Below are 14,109 nucleotides of genomic sequence, written 5' to 3'. Positions count from 1 at the left end.
TGACTGCTCGTGACTCTCCTGCACGGCTGGTGCTCACACAGCATCCCGTGCCCTTGCCCAGCCAGGCCCCAAGGTGTGCTCAAGGGGACAGGTGTGCTGTCCACAGGCAGCTGGAAAGGCCCCAGAGCCAAGCTGGGGGCCCTCGGGAAGGCAGAGAATGAGCTACCAAAGAGCAGAGGACATCTGTGCCCACAGAATTAAAAATACCTCTCCTGATCCTCCCTCGCCCTGCTGCACAGCTCAGTCCACTGTCCCACGAGGGAATCCCCACTCCAGGTACGGATGAAGTGCACGCAGCTCAGGTGCTTCAGGTCACAGAAGCAGTGAATCTTGTAGCTTGAATTATACTTTAATAAATCCAACTGAAATTCGAGCTCTATCACAGCCTTGTATTGCAGCTTCCCAGAGTCCTCCAGCCGTTTGTTCTCTCCAGGGAAGACAGATAGGTTGCCAACCAAGAACTGCACTGTGGGATTAGCCAATGTTTATGAAGTGCTTTAAAGATTAGAAGTGTCACCTATGTGCTAAATATTTCCCTGGCACTATCAGCTTGAACAGCAACTGAGTATCTTGTATCTGCTCCTGCTGATCTTGAGCTGGTTGCCGAAGGCGTCACTCAACCTGACTTCCAACCACTGTGTTTGGCACTAATTCCAGGGGCGGTTTTAGACATATCGCAGGAGAGCACAGAATCAGGGAACCACTTAAACCCTAACTTCTGAAAACTACTAGCAGAGTAATGACAGTGATATCACCAGGAGAGGCTTAGGGATTTATGTTTTTCCAACACTGTCACACGTGTGCGTGAGATGGAACACTCTGGAACGAAGCCCAGCCATGCGAGGAGAGGCACTCGCCGCCGCTCACCTGGACGGAACCGGGCGGGCAATGCCATGAAAAGGTACTTTGTACACATCGGCAAGAACGGATCCCAATTCCTTCACTCCCCAAAAAGCTTTTTGCAGCAGGATTAAGAACCTGAGCCGTGAGTCCGAGCACACAGGAGAGCAGCACAGCACTGCTCACACTGTTCATGCCATACAAACACAGACCAAACAGCAAGGATACACCTATTTTCATTCTTTTTTTCCTCTTGTTTCCATATCACCTAAATTTCCCTTCCAGACAGAACACAGACCTTCCCACTACCACCACTATCACAGAGCCAAGGTGTAACGTTCAGCTGGAGATCTGTGTTTCCTGTTCACACACACCTTTTGTCACCCGTATTCCACCCATCCTCAGAGGTCTTACACTGCATATAGGTCTAGAAACAATCAAAATACAGAACTCAGCCTTCCCTTCAGCCTGTGGGTTTCACCAACAGCAACAGAATCCAACAACTATTATCGAGCAGTCAGAAAATGAAACATTCTGTTTCGAGAGTTTACTCTGCACTGGAGAGAGAAAAACAGGGCTGGAAATCCCTCGCTTTATAAACAACAGCTCCTCTGAAAGCGCTGTCAATAGGACGTTGTTGCTCTAAACTGTGTACACATTTGGCTCACAGTTTGCCAACAATGAGGAAAATGAACTCCACAGAAGGATTCCCACATCGCGGGCCCAGAGCTGTCACCCTCAGTGGATGCTGCCGGGGCCAGAGCAGCAGGACCACGCCAGCACCCTTGTGTTGAACAGGGCACAATTCCCTTCCCAGCCTCACCAGCTCCACAACTCTTCCATCAGCCACATAACCGCCCAGACAGACCCAACAAGGCATGTCAGCCCCGTGCTTGGGCTGCACCTGCCCTGGTGCTGTGTCTGCCCTGCGCCTGCCGAGGTGACCGCGCCGACAGCCAGAGACACAACCACAGGCAGCCCAAGGACAGAGGAGCCATCGCAAAGAGAGACGTTATCCAAAGCCAAAACAGCGTCACCAGAACAGTGTCCCAGCACTCTCTGCCCAGCGGTGGGGCCAGAAGCTGAGCAGCTTCTTAACAGTTACTCAACACAAACAGCCAGAGAACCAAAAGCACTGCTCCTCAGGCAGGAGGGCATCTGGGAGAGGAATCGCCCCAAAAGATGGCAGGGTGGGAGCATGGCAGGAGGCAGGCCACAGCTGAGGTGACAGTGCTTTTCCCACACAGGTGTAATGGTTTCCTGTGTGACAGCAAGGCTGGAGCCCCAGTCAGGCCCCTGCTGGAGGTGCCCTGCTCGGGATAACCCCAGCCAGGTGCAGTGCACGTGGGTCGGACCGTGTGTAGGTCGGTGTGGCTGACAGTTACCTCAGACTGCAGGTGACTCACTCAGGTCACACATCACAAACACCTTAGTCCAGCCCTGAAATAGGAGGACTCTGAAATCTCAAACCAACCTCCCGTGACGCTGCCACTCTCGTGGCCTCTCCTGTGCAAAGACTGCTGAAAACAAAGGATCAAAACAAACAGGAGACTGGAACTGCCTTCAAGATCTTAAAAAACATTTAAGATAAGGAAAAATAGCCTGGCAAAAAATAAAAAGCTATCTTAATCACCATTTTAATTGAGAGTGGATATTCCTATTCTAACAAACCACTGGAGCATCCATCCTAGCACTGAATCTCGCCACTAAACTCAGATGCACAGCTGAGGTTTCCACCTGCAAGGAGGAGGAGGCACCACTGGAGACACTGCAGAGCAGCCTTTGTTCTGGGACCTAGTGAGGAAAACATCTGCTCAGCCCAAACCAGTGCTCCCTCCAACTCGATAGGATCTGACCTCGGAGGACAGGAAACAAGCTTTGTTCCAGGCAGCAGGGAGGGCGGTGCTACCACACCGACTACTGTGCGAAGTTTGGGACTCTGGAGACCTGCAGGTGGTAAAACAAGAAGCGTTTTGCTGTTCACCTCAGACACGTAACTGCTTCGGAGCAGCCGGGGTGCCTCTGCAGAGCTGCTCTTGTTTGGACAAGCACGTTTGCTCTGGTGACTATTTGAATGATGACTCACTCCAACAAGCCAGGGCACCCTACCACACACAGCCCCGAAGTGCTGACTTAGGGCTTGGGATGCAAATCCGGCAGGAAGCAGTGCTTCCCGACCAGGGCCACCCAGGCCTGGTCACTGCTGCCATTTCCCTCCTCCAGTTGCAGTTGTGGCCTTGAGGACGAATCCAAAGAGAAGACAGCAGGAATAAGCAAATTGTACAAAATAATCTTGCTCTCAGAGCACTTCTAAAGTGGCGGGATTTTTTGCCCTTTTAATATTTGTTTTCTGCAAAACTGGCAGCCTGGTCGCAAGTTCTTTGTGTGCCTCCGAGGGGCTCATGGCAGGCGGGTACAGGACATCTGCCCAGCACCCCTTCCCTGGCTTGGGAATGCTGCCCAGCACCCCATCCCTGGCTCAGGGGCAGACCTGTGGCCACCCCGCTGGTGGCACTCCTCCAGCCACTTCCACTTTTGTCTCCCCAAGCATGTGAGAGTCACAACCCGTGACGAGCCCGGCAGTAATTGCCGTATCGATTTCGACGCTCCTCCGGCCAGAGCAACGCCTGTAACTGTAAACCATAAACCTTTTAATATCCTGCTCAATTATGGGGAAAACAACTCCTGAGCGGCGGCACCGTGGGAGCAATGCTCGGAGCCCGCTGCTCTGTGTTCCACCGTGGCCTGGGGATGGCCAAACCACACGTGTTGGGAGACACTGTCAGGGGGACAGAAGCAGAGACAGCTCTTCCACGTGTCACTGACGCCAGCGCTGCTCAACCCCTGTCCTGGTGACCTCATCGAAGGGCTCAAAATGCTGGAGCACATGGAATGAGAAGACAGATGAGCAGAGTGATGGTGTGCCATCAGAACGTGATCTGGTGCTCATGCAACCCATGGGCTGTTCACAACTCCAAGAGAAAGAGCCCAAGAATTAAGCAATTACATCAGGCACTGTCAAATAAGGCAGTCTCACAAACTCCCTGTTATTTACAGTTTCAGGGAAAGGGAAACAATCTGAATGACTGCTTGGCATTTAGAAAACATTCCCATCCATTGGGGCCTTCCCAAAGCATAAAATCATAAAATCATACACTATCCTCAGTTGCAAGGGACCCACAAGGATCATCAAAGTCCAACTCCTGGCCCTGCACAGGACAGCCCTAAGAATGCCACCATGTGCCTGGGGGTGTTGTCCAAACACTCCTTGAGCTCTGGCAGCCTTGGGGCAGTGACCACTTCCCAAGTCAGATGCTCTGCTGACAGAAGTATGAGATGGGCAGAACCCACTTCTAATCCCCAACTCCAAATCCTGAAGTTCATCGTCGCCTTACCAGCCCTTCACATCACGTTCTCTTGCCCAGGAAAAGGGCAGGTTTGGAGACACTCAGCCTGGAGAAGGCTCCCACCTTGCTCCACACAGACCTGACCTGCTTTTGTCTCGCCGTGCTGCGAGCAGGGCTTTGTTGCCATGGTGAAAGCTCTGACACATTTAGTTTTCCCACTAATTTCCTGCTGCACTAAAGCAACTGATGCTTTGCACCTTCCTGCTATCAGAGAGCAACAAGGAACCCCAACACCCCCACAAACTGTTCAGCCACATGCTGGTTACTCTGCCAACACCACTTTGCAAGGCAACTTTAGTTACACTTCCTATATAAAACCTCATCTACATCAGGATTAGGTACTCTCTTCATGTTGTCTCAGGACATGCAAAATTTGACACGCTTCCCAAGAGTTTATCTTGCATCCTAAACCCATCTGCCTTTAAGTTAAGCCCTACAAGTGATTTTGATGATCATTCAAAAAAGAACTCGACAATTTAGTGATCCTCACAATTAGGGTTGCATCCCACCCCTACCTTTGAAAAAAGGTGCTGTGGTTTCAAATCCCAGACTGCAGTCCCTGAGCCACCACATTTTCCTTTGAGCTCACATGAAGGAACTAACTTCATACCCGACTGTGTCACTGGTGAGTGAAAACAAGGATCCAGTTGTGTCTGTGGAACCAAACTGGGTCCAGCAGCACACACACACACACAAACACGAGGTAAAGCAGAGACTAAGGCCCACACTGTCAGCAAATGACTCAGAATCTGCACAAGCTCCCACTGAGTGGGAAAATACCTATAGTCAGCCTTTAACTTGTCATTTTACCATGTAATGGGAGTCTCAACTTGGATGAAAAAACACATGAATATTTTGTTCTGACTAAGCACAGGTTTCCCCGTGCACCTCAGCTCTGCCAGGGCAGTGGGCACACGACACCCACGCTGCAGCAAGTGGGAAGGGAGCAACCATGATTTCCTTCTCCACCAGCTCTGCACTTTGTTTCTAACACAAACCAGCTGAATTAACCAACAGAAAGGAAAAATCTTTGCTGGTTTTTTTTTAATCTTATACTTCCCAGAGCAGCTCACGGGAAAAACAACCTCTGTGCAAGCCAAGTATTAAAATCCTTGTACAGAGAATGAATCAGAATGATTTTTATTGGTTTCCAATGAGATTGTGCTTGAAAACAAACAGTTGCTGTACGACTGACAACCCCCTCACTGTGTCAGAGCGCCGGAGACGCGAGAACATAGATGGGCTTTGTACAGCTGAGAACATGCTCCTTCATGGCTGCTGGAGACGATGCAGTTTGGTTACTGGGACATTTACATGTGCAAAAAAATAGACTACAAGCTAAGCTGTATCATAATCAGTTTGGTGGGGGGAGCAGGGGGAGCCCTACGACCTCCAAAAGTGCTGAAAGCAGCTACAGCTGTTCCAGCCTCAGGGTGAAGAAGACACAATTGCAACAGGAGCTTCCCGCAGAAGAGCACCATTGTCTGCTGGCCACCTGGGAACGAGAAAACCTGCCATAAATCACACAGCACATGACCCCTTCCCTGTCCGAGGCAGGGCAGAGGCCGGGACAATTCCCGGCAGCAGCGAGCAGGCAGCACGGGCTGCCCGGAGCCCGTCCGTCAGCGGCACTCCAGCCAGGCTGATAACCTTGACAGAGCCACTTGCAAGATTACAGCCCAAGGATTTCCTACAAGCACATCTAGAGAGGAAAGACTAAGTACCAAGACTAATGCTTTTCATCTTCGGTTGCTGCCAGTGCTATGAGCTTAAACTAAAGTGTGGGGCGTGCAGAGACACGGCCACGCTGCCACAGTGACTGAGAGCAAACGCTTTCCCATAGCACCGATTGTTTCAGCTGAAGGGAAGCACGGACAAACATCTTTGTAAGGACTTAGACACACATGACATGAGGCATTTTTTCACCTGATTTCTTCACTGCCATTGTCCTGCAGTCTATGTACCAGAAGACTTAACCAGCTGTGCCTACCCGGCAAGGGTAAACCTGTGCATCAGCAACGCTCCAGACTCCTGCAGGAGCAGCTCGGCACCTGAACAGACTGTATCCTTCCATCCCAGACAGGAACCAGCCCCAATTAGGATCACTGCTGCAATTCAGCGTGTTATCTGATCACACTTCACACACAATGACATACAGCTTGTCAACTTACTCCTTCCATTAAAAACACTTCATGTTGTGAAATGCTACAATTAGTTTTTTAGGCATCGGCTTCAATCCAGCTGCCTTTGCCCAGCAGCAAGAAGCCTCAGGGCTCCAAAGATACCCTCCTCTGAGAGGGGCCAGAAACACACCTGGAAGCACCTGATGACCCTGAACGCAGGCAAAAAATTCAGAAGCACTTCAGGCTACATGACAGCAGATCCCAAACCCACACACATGGCAGTGTGATGGCCATGGATCTGTCACACGCTTGTCTCTGCTATCTTCCATACATGTTCCATACGTATTCCTGCACATAACACCCCCTGCACGGGCAGAGGTTATCCAAGAAAAGACACAGCTGAAAGCCCAAGCCAGCCAAAGAGTCAGAACAAGCTGAGAGAGCCTTGTTTAGGTAAGGAAAAACCTGGAAAAAATGTGTCTTCCCTTCTGCTGCAGAAATCCACACGCACTTTCCCAGCCTTGAAAACACCTCACCCCGTCCCTGTCACTCAAAACTCCTTCCAATAGGACCAACCACATTTTAAAAGTTATTGGAAGGAGACGAGAAACATCCATCTGCTTGCTGAAAGGCAGCAGACGCACGCAGCCTCCAAATCCAGACTTTAATTGAAACACTTTAATCTGCTGCCGCGGCCCCACATTCTCTGTATTCCCAGCAGTGCCGAGGCGTGCGCTCGGCTAATGGAGCTCTGACAGTCGTCCTGGGCCTGGCTCCCTGTCAAACCACTCCGGCCTCCAGCTCTGGGCCCACAGTCGCCTGCTGATACCCCACAGACTCCTTTTCTTTTAAACCATCTTCAAAACTCGATAATTAATGCACTATAACTGCATGAGACGCTTTAAGGAGCTGAAGGCAGAGCTTGAGACTGCCAAACCATACAGGAAAGGGGGAAACATCGGGGAAAAGCTGCACTGCAATGAAAACACCCAACTGGGCTGTCAATAAGTCACCTCCTGCATTGCACAACACTCAAATTCAGGCCAATCACCTCATCCATCTGCAAATCAAGGTGATAACTCAATGCAGGCAGACTGCTCCTGTGAGCAGGCCCTAGTTAGATGGCCAAGGCAGGACTTGGGAAGCTGGTCAGGCTCCCACTCCAGTCCCTGGCCAGTTTCTCTCTGTGGCTCGGCTGACCTGCTTCAGGCTGGGCTGAATCACCCTCTGGACAAGCTGACCCCAGCACTCCCATCCCAAGCCAGGTGAGCCACATCCCATTGCAGCTGCACCTTCCACCGTGCCAGAGCCTGTTCTGTTCCTGCAGCCACATCCCCATGTTTCTCGCCAGCTCCTTCACACAGACTCTCAGGAACTCCAGCTCCCAACTCCCGAGGGGAGCTTTGCCAGTGCCATGGTCACCTGGGACAGCCATCACCAACCCTGCCCGCTCTGCCCGCACTCCAGCTGAGGGGCACGAGCCAACACCCGTATTTATACATTCTTTTCAAACCTTTGATGGCCAAAGGACTTTCAGGAAGAGCATCTGCACTCCAGCCACCAAGTTGTATCAGCAGTCAAAGCTACCAAGGCCACAAACTGCAGGTTTGTGCCCAGCTCCCACAGCACAGTCCTGCATCTCACACGGAGGGGTGCTGGAGTCACTCCCAACACACCTGTACTACAAAGGACCAGCTCTTTGCTACACTTCTTCCATGCTACGAGAACTCCACTCCCAAACTCCAGCTGGGTGGAAATTGCCCCCAACACTGGATGCAGAGGATAACCAGAGGCAACAGCAACATTTTGCTGTGATCAGGACGCAGGCTCTGCAAGAACCAAACACCTCAAGGTAACGCCTGGCAAGGTACACCAGGATCCACCCGGGGCTGCTCCAGGATCTCCTGCCCATCCTCTGACGTGTGAAGCAGAGCTCAGCTCAGCTCCCCCTACACATGCTGGGCTATTTTTGAGCTCAACGTGTCAGTTCCACTAGCTGTGGGAGTTTGTTTGTGTGGGTTAGCATGATTCGACTACTTTGAAACTTGGCTGAAGCCACATAATGGCTTTTTATGAAGCCCCTTTGATGGCCATTTAGCAGAGAGGGCAAGGTTTAGCCTCAACTAGAGAGACTTGGGGTCAGAACTACTAGAAAAAGACACATAATGACTAATAATGAATCAGCCTTCAGTGGTTTCTTCATCTAAGTATTAACACAGCATATTAAACCCCTGGACTGGGATCAGCAGAAAGGGCCTGGCTGCACTAAATGAGTACAATGGCTTAACTAGAGAATCTCCAAATTGCTCTATTTAAACCCTGCAAGCTCCAAAAGGAGACACTGGAGCCAGTTTAACCCTTGCTCGTGTATGTTCAGCTGAAAGAAACAACTTGCTGTGCAGCTGATGGTGGGACCGACGACGGCGGGACCCATCATGCTCACAATTCTCATGAGAATCTCTTCAGCCAGGGAGAACTTCCACCACAAACTGTGAATTCTACTCTGCTGGCAGTGCTGGAGCAACTTCCCAAAGCTTTCCTTTCATGGGGAAAACACACAGTCGTTATGCAATCGTGTTGATGAGAGCAAGAAGGGGCAAGCTGCTGGGGCAGCACATGGCCACAGCCATTGCACAAGGCTGATACAAGACCCAGCGAGAGGAAAAAGGAGCTTAGAGCTGCTTCTCTGTGAAAATGTCTAATACCCAAGGAGCCCAGTCTCCCAGCAACACACTGCCGTTTCCTTATTTCCCTCTCACGTAATTCCTCCTTCAAACACAAATGAGGAGACAGCTTCTAGAAACCCTCATTAGGCCTCTGCAGCATTCACAAAACCTCTGTGAGACCATCCAGGAAAAGAGACACCGACCCCTGCTACCCTCTTCCTGCTCCTGTCAGTGGCAATGGCTTTTCCTCACAGGAAAAGTACTGAACCTGCCCAAAGATGCCACCACCTTGTTATCAGGGTTTGCTTCACCTTCTCTCCTGCTGTAGCAGCTCCAAAGCATCTGCCCAGCAAACATCTGGGAGGAAGGGACACTGGACAGGAGGTGGGAAGCAGCCAGGCTGAAGAGGTACAGAAGATGTACCCACCTCATCCTCCAATTAAGCTAATAACCACACAGGTGAGAAGCAGGTATGAATTATCTTGGCTCTTTCAGACTATTCCTCCTGCCCAAATAGGCTCAGGGTAGGTGCCACAGGTCCACTAGTTCACCCTGCCCACAGTGACCTCGCTGTCCTGGCCCCATTTCTACCTGTTGGCACTCCCTGAGAAGCAGCCTGATCTCCAACTCCATCATGCTCTGGCATCAATCTCTTGGTAATCAAATGTTATTTGATACAGCAAGAGAAATGCTGTAATGAAACATAAAATGTCAGTACTTCAGCCCACAGTTGATACAGGCAATGCCTCTGTGAGGTTTTAGGAAATACTCCCTCTTATCCCCACTGTGGCAACTCTGCTTAGCCGAAGTTCCTTTCTGGCTTTTAGGCTTTTACTAAATCTCCCCACCAAACGAGAACTAAAGTACAACTCTCCTGCAGCACACGAGCAAGGAGAACAAAGGCCCTGCGAGCAGCAGGATAATGCTGCCTGCGGAATTAGCCATCCACAGCCATCAGCTTTCCTTAGGGCCACGAGGAATAACTGCCAGGACAGGTGAAGCACCAACAAACACTGCAAAAGAAAAGGAAAACGATCACAGAGAGGAGACCAGGCGAGGCCCTCGCACAGGTCATTGCGAAACGTGCGGCACCAGCACCGAACAATTGCACTTGACACGAGGATGATGAGTCACGGCACGGGGCTTATCACACGGGCACGCTGCTGGAGGGAGCAATCCACAGTCATCCCAGAGCCACGTGCCTCGCTGCCACACGCCGGGATTGGGAGGGGCAGGACACAGCAGCCACCGGGGCTTCTCCACCCTCTGGGCTGAGCGCACTCTGCATGGGAGGAGAGAAACCCAGGCAGGTTCTCACTGAGCCCCCAGAGTGTGCCAAGCCAAACCCAATGATCCATGAAGTCTACCAGCCCCCTTTTTATCCTGGGCTTAAGTGCCACAGTGCCCACCTCCAAGAACTCCAGTGCAAAATGTGTTCTGCTGATGACTCCAACTCACCCAAAGACAAACCACAGAAACTAAGCCACTGCTCTCATGGAAGGGAGCATCCCCTCCAAGTAAGAGCAGAGCTGCCTCCCATTCTCCAGTGGTCCCTCTCCTCCCTCCTCATCCCCAGCAGCTCCTGAAGGCTGAAACGGAGCATCCAAAGAGCACAGCCTGTGCTCCATGGTGCACCCATGAAGTCCTCTCTGTGAACATTCCCTGACCAGCCCTTATGAAAAAATGTGGCATAAGAACAACCCCCATCGCCTGAACAGAGCTGGAATTCTAATGAAGTCACTTGGATGATTTATAAATGGAAATTCTGCAGAAAACAATTCATTCAGCGGGCCACTAAGAAGATTTTTAGCACAGAAACAAGAAAGGGTTTCTTGTGAGAGATGAGAAGAGACAAAGGCGAGGGGGACAGGAGGAAGGGTGCAGCAAGATATCCTGCAGGTGCCCAGTTCATCCCAGTCAGAGCAGCCCCTCCAGCTCCTGCCCAGCCACCAGAGCAGCTCTGACAGAGACAAGAGTCCAACTTTGCATGGGTAGGGACTGAATGTAAATTGCTGCCTTGGTTAATACGTAAATTGCCGACTGTTCCCTTCCATTCCATCAGCTCCAGCAGAGACAATCATGAATACAGGCCTCCTGCCCTTTGGGATGATTAACATTCCCTTTCCTCAGTGTCCCCAGCACTGCTGACCCACATTCAGCTCCTGAAATGCAGTTCTATGTAAACTGCAACGTTTGGTGTCAGCAGAATGTGCCAGCCCAGCAGGGCCGGGCACACACAGCTCACGCTCTCCTCCTCTCCCTAAATAAACGCAGTGCTCAACTTCCAAAGGGCCAGGAAAATCCCAGTCCTTTAATATCAGACCAGGCACCGAACTACTCCCTTGCTTCTCTTTTAAGGGACAAGGGGACACAAGCCAGGAATGCTCAGGCTGTTATCTCCAACTGTCATGTCAAAGTCCACTTGACCTGGTAAATGTCCATCGGAAAGGAAAACAGACTCCAACACCTCATCAATAGACCACCTATCATTCCAGGCTCAGCAAAGCACACCAGCCTACGCCGTCATTAATTTCACCTCCTGGAAGAGGCCCAAAAACACAGGGTACAATCTATTTCCAAGCTCACGCAGACATTCACAGTGGAATTCCTTCTGAGACACCGGACGAGCGCGGTTCCCAAGGAGGGGCCGTGACGAGCAAACCAGCTTTTCTCTAAGAGAATGTGACACGGGGTCAAGTTTGTGCAGGGATTTGGTGGCTATATTTGAACTGCCTGGTTCTCCTGTGCAGCCACTACTGGGAGAGAGGGATCACCCCAGGAAGGGGCTGCCAGCACACACAGCAACGGGGCTATGCTTGTGTTCCGTGATCAAAGAATTCTTTCAGATCCCTAAATGGGACCGTTTTGCCAAGGTTTTGCTTGCTTCCAAGTTGTTTCCATTAAGTCAAAGTGTTAAAAGTGTAACTGTGATGAAGACAAGCTCGCAGTAGCATTATTTTGCATTCCTGCTGCCAGTCAAAAACGCCTTCCCATACGGATTCGTCCTTTCCAACATATTTCCGACACCTCCCCTCTAACCTCCTGAATCCCAGAGCCTGAACCAAGCAGCTCCTCTCTCCTTTCCTACGCCTTTCCCAGAGCCAACAGCAATAGTCCTGTCAATGAAGGAAAAGTACTGAACCCACAGTGCTCTGGGTTTGCAGGCAGAATCCAATCCACTCCCTCGCACTCCTTTCCAGAGGCTGGGATTTGAAAGGAAACCTGACCTCGGAGTTGAGAAAGCTTCCAGGTCAAGTTTCAGCTCCAAGCTATCCCAGCTCAGCGGAACAGATGGCAGTTGTTCCAGCACAGGTATTTCCCCGGGCTCAGGGAGCCCTGGGAGCTCGGAGGGACAGGGACAGGATCTCCTCGGTGCAGGGGAACGTGTCACACCCAAACCCGCCGCACACTCCAGAGCCCACCAGCACCTCACCGGACCACCAGAAAGGAGCTGTGCTGCTTCCCAAGGCCCACAACCCACCCTCGGTCACCCCAGGGCAGCAGGAATGGGAGTACACTGCTGTTAAGCAAAGCACGAGTTTTCCAAGCTCAGCATCCTCTTCCATCACCCACAAACAACCTGCAAAATCCAGCCTTGGCCCTGCCAATGCGGGACATGATTCCCAGACCAAATTTTAGTGCATTCTTCAGATAAAATCAACTGTTCCCATGCAAACGATGGTCTCTGCTTTGGTATTTTGCAAACTTCAGAGTCAGCACCATTGAAAAGAAACCTTGACCCAATGAGAGAGGCTGGAAACAGGAACAGGAAAACAACTTGGAGTTGGATCACTGCTTTTTCAGGAGTGATGTCCACTCAGGGTGATCAGTCTGTACTCCAAGCACCTGAACCCATCACTCTGTTTCTATCAGCGAGGTTCAGGTTTATCAGGGGGAGAACAACAGCACCGAACAGCTGAAGTGCAGATTAAATCGTGGCATCGAGCACTTGGAGGCACAGGAACAGCCATCAGGGCAGGCAAATACAGCCCAGCCCTGCAAAGAACTGTCCAGGAGGTGCAATAGCCGAATTTTCACCAGCCCCTGCAGTGAATCTCACTTTGTTCCCCGGGCGCAGAGCCGGAGCTCCATCAAACCCGCGCCGTGGTCACTTTCCCCTCGTGTTTCCACACAGTGTCACCGGGGAAATGACAAGGGACACCCCCGGCGGGCCCCCGGGAGCCACCCCGGGAGCGCAGAGCGGGGCTGCGCCCACGGCCTGCCCGCTGCCTTCCCCCCATCCTGCCGCAGCTCCCGGGCAGGATCCCGGGGCTGGCACTGGCGCACGCAGGAAGGCGAGCCCGCTCGGGGAGCTCGGTGTCACGGGCGGGATCACGAGCGCGGCGCCGGGGCCGGGGCCGGGGCTCTCCCGCCGCGTCCCGGGGCTCGCCCGCGCCCGGACCCACCCGGAGCTCCCGCCGCGCTCCGCGTTCACCTGGCGGCGCGGCCGCACCTGGATCCACCTGGATCCGCCGCTCCCTCGGGAGGCCCTTCCTGCGCTTTCTCACGGCCCTGGGAACACTCGGCCACGGTCGTTTTCTCCCCGCTCCGGTAGGAAACGAGCTGCCCCCCACCCCGCCTCCGCGTCCCCCCCGGCTGCAGGGGCGCATCCCGGGTACCGCGGGCGCATCCCCCCCGCTCCACCTCCACGCTACCCCGGCGCCGCGGGGACCCGCGGGGACACCCCGCTGACAGCGGCCCCGGGCCCGCCGGGCCAGGGGGGAGCTCGGGGCCGCCCCCCCCGCCGCCCCCCGCACCCGCGCGGGGGGTGCGCGCCGGGCTCACCTTGGCGCGGGTCACCAGGTGCGTGGCGAGCTTCACCACGGCGAAGTTGCCCTTGCCGATGGTGCGCTCGATCTCGTAGTAGCCGATGCGGGCGGGCCCGGGGGGCCGCGGGGGCGGCGGGGCCGGGGAGAGCCGGGGGGCCGCGGGGGGACCCCCCGCTCCGCCGCCGCCGCCGCCTCCTCCCGCAGCCGCCGCCGCCGCCATCTTGTCGCGCGGAGCGAACCCCCCCGCGGGGCTGCGGCACCGCGTGAGCTCATCCGCGGGGGGGCGCCGGGGGGGCGCCCGCTG

General features: G+C 53.1%; 1 protein-coding gene across 4 annotated transcripts in view; it reads right to left on the bottom strand.

Moving 5' to 3' along the window:
• The window catches only part of SIK3 (SIK family kinase 3), a 71,427-nt gene extending 57,438 nt beyond the window's left edge, over positions 1-13,989 (bottom strand). For 2 of the 4 annotated variants that reach the window (XM_050322820.1, XM_050322823.1), the window contains exon 1: positions 13,822-13,989. The gene's annotated coding sequence lies outside the window, so the exon portion shown is untranslated. The remainder of the gene's footprint in view (positions 1-13,821) is intronic. The other 2 variants (XM_050322822.1, XM_050322824.1) reach the window with 1 other exon arrangement.
• Positions 13,990-14,109: the final 120 nt, after the last annotated feature.

This window comes from Myiozetetes cayanensis, unplaced genomic scaffold (assembly GCF_022539395.1).
Source record: "Myiozetetes cayanensis isolate MyiCay16 unplaced genomic scaffold, myiCay2020 scf29, whole genome shotgun sequence".
Lineage (NCBI taxonomy): Eukaryota > Metazoa > Chordata > Aves > Passeriformes > Tyrannidae > Myiozetetes > Myiozetetes cayanensis.
Note: the sequence above shows the minus strand (reverse complement) of the source record. Positions and strands in the feature narration are given on the sequence as shown.